At 56.6% G+C, this 2830-nt stretch overlaps 1 pseudogene; it reads left to right on the plus strand.

Annotated features, from left to right (window-relative positions):
• The first annotated feature begins 212 nt into the window (after positions 1–212).
• On the plus strand, positions 213–2463 carry LOC147706869 (zygote arrest protein 1.L pseudogene; annotated as a pseudogene).
• Positions 2464–2830: the final 367 nt, after the last annotated feature.

Genomic DNA, 2830 nt, shown 5'->3' on the forward strand with positions numbered 1-2830 from the left:
AGACATTTTGCAGACTTTAAATATAGATTTGGGCTAAAACAAGTTTGTATTATCCACTATAAGCTCTGCTATGCGCTTATGGCGAGTCTGGGGTCTGTCTCTGCAGGTGGGGTTGCCAAACTCCAATTCCATGTCTTAATTGAGCCGTTTGCAGACTTCACCTGCCGCCCTTATTTAATTAGGCCTCAGGGGCGGGCTCGGGGCCAGACACTATGGCTACGATATCGGACGAGGCAATGGACAGCTACATGTACTCGGCCTACACGCCGTACAACTACAGGTATCTGAACCCCAAAGGCAAGGGCGGCGGCTGGAGGCAGCGGGGTTACCTCACCTCCTACGCGGACACCGGAGAGTACTTCGACAACTACCAGCGCGCGCAGCTCAAGGCCATCCTGTCCTAGGTGAAGCCCCAACCTGACCCCACGCCTGCGCAAGGCCAACACCCGCGATGTGGGGGTGCAGGTGAACCCCCGGCAGGACGCCTCGGTGCAGTGCTCGCTGGGGCCCCGTACCCTGTCCCGCCGGAGGCGGGGCGTGTGGTGACAGGCTCCGCAGGAGCCCGACGGGACCCCGGCCTCCTCGCCCCCCAAGACCGTACGCTTCCCCCGGACCGCCGCGGTGTACTCACCCGTCGCTTCCCGCAGGCTCCCCACCTTCACGGAGGAAGAGGACGCGGAGGCCAAGGGCGGCGGAGAGGGGAAACCCGAGAGCGGGGAGAGCTCGGGGGCGCGGCCCGCAGAGGAGAAGGGTAGCCCCGCGGAGGGAGGCCGCGCAGACCGGCAGGAGGAGGCTAGCTTGGAGGAAGAGAAGAAGCCAGAACAGAAAGCCGAAGGGGACGCAGCAGCAGAGCCCGGGCAGCAGGAAACCACCGCCTCCCCCGACAAGGGCAGACTGCGTTTCCAGGTGAGGAGCAGGCAAGGGTCCATGGCTTTTTTGGGGGGTGAGGGGGGATTGTACGTCTCACTACCATATGGCCTACTACCCGCATGTAGTATACACTCCGTGACAGCCCTCGCCCCTTCCCTCTCACCCCGCCACCTTTGGGGGCACCCATTCGTTGCTGACTCCCCTCGCCAGTCCATCTCTCCCAATAACCGGCCGTTGCTTGTCTACCAGCTGCCGCTCAGTTTGAGGCCCATGCTGGAAAAACTTTCACAACTTTTTTTTTTTTCTTTGGCGTTCTGATACTTGGTCTTTTTTTGTTGATTACTTTAGGGACTTGAGACTTAAAGTATCTCGCATAGACCTGGGAAATTTGAGACTTGTAGCCACGAGAGGAAATCCACTGGAATCGAATTGCGAGAACTGCAGGCAGTGCCAGATCTAAGAGTTTGAAAGCAGTGTGGGTATTTTTTTTATCTGGATTTAACCAATTAGTTGTCAAAACGGGGTGCTTATTCACGTAATACCAATGAATTCTTAGTGGGGGTCAGTTGTTCGCTTTGTTGCTGATTGTAAGCTGGGGTACCTGCAGAAATCCACTGCAAAGGTCAAGGTCATGTCTGAGGTTCTCTTAACAGCAGAACCATTCCCTCAACAAGCAGACAATGTAAAAGCAATTGTGAAATCGTTCTTGAGCTGGAAAAAAGGAGGTTATCAGTGAAAAGCACCCTCAGATTTCTGTCCTTTGTAACGCGTGCGCGAGGCACTGTCTCTGATGGCTGCAGACAAAGAGACTGCAATGTGTTTGGGCCGGTGAGGAGTGCCCTCTTCCTGCCCCCCACTCTCAATCATGCGAAACCTTGTGCCTGGGAGTGCGTCTCAAAGCTGAGAGCCTCGCCGGCTAGCTTTGCGTCTCGCTGGCAGGACGGAGAGTGGACGGCTACAGCTGCAATGTAATGTGTCGGAGCAGGGGAGAGCTACAGTTTGTTCTCTTCTGGAGTTCCTCGCCCAGGGTCCTAGCAGTTTTTACTCCTTACTGGAGGGCCCTCTGCGTGCAGTTTCACGGGAGTCCGCCCCAGCAATGCCTTCTTGGGTGCAAAGGGCAGCAAGGCCGGTAAAATTAAAAACATGCATTTTAGCAGCTGTGTAAGTCGCGCGCTGACAGCACTGTAAAGGCTGGTCAGCAGCACACGCAGAGTGGAGTGCACGGACACTGAGCCCCCCCCCCCCGCCCCCTGGACTACAGGACGCCGGCCCCCACTCTCTCTTCCAGTACCGTGATAAGAAAAGAGGTCCTGAAGAGCTCTGTGCCCCCCGCGTCTGCACGCCCCCTCACCAGACCCGAGCGGTGCCCATCAGCCCCTGTACCCATCCTCCCCTGCTGGTGTTCGAGCCGGGCCCCAACCCCCGCCCCGAGGAAACTAACTGCTGATGGGGTCCCCCTCTCTCTTCAAACACCCCATCTCGTTCCACACGCCTTCTATCCTGAGGGGCTTCGGTCCCTCTCACCCGACAACTCTCACTCCCCACCCTCTAATGTCTCTCTTTGCCCTGCAGGTGTCTCCGGCCCTGAGGTAAGAGAGAGTTTGTTGGGGGGTCCGAGGGTGGGGCCATGGGTGGTGGTGGCATCTGTCCGTGATGTACACCGGGGCACTTGACCGGGGGTGGTTGCAGGGGATGTGCGCAGGGAGTGATGCGCAGGGTTGTGGATGCATGGGTGTGAGGAAGGATGCATGGGCTCTAACTTTGTCAAAGGCGAAACCGTTGCATTGTAAATGCTTGTTTTTAATGGATTACAACAGAGGCATAGAGGAAGTGGCTGGAAAAAGGGTAATACTACTCAAGTGGAGGGGTTATGGGAGGAGTAATCAGGTGACTTAGGAAGGATAGGGGAGGGGTTTAGGGTGTGTTGGTCACCAACACACAAAAGAGTATTCCTACTCCT

Source organism: Lissotriton vulgaris, chromosome 6 (genome assembly GCF_964263255.1).
Source record: "Lissotriton vulgaris chromosome 6, aLisVul1.2, whole genome shotgun sequence".
Classification (NCBI taxonomy): domain Eukaryota; kingdom Metazoa; phylum Chordata; class Amphibia; order Caudata; family Salamandridae; genus Lissotriton; species Lissotriton vulgaris.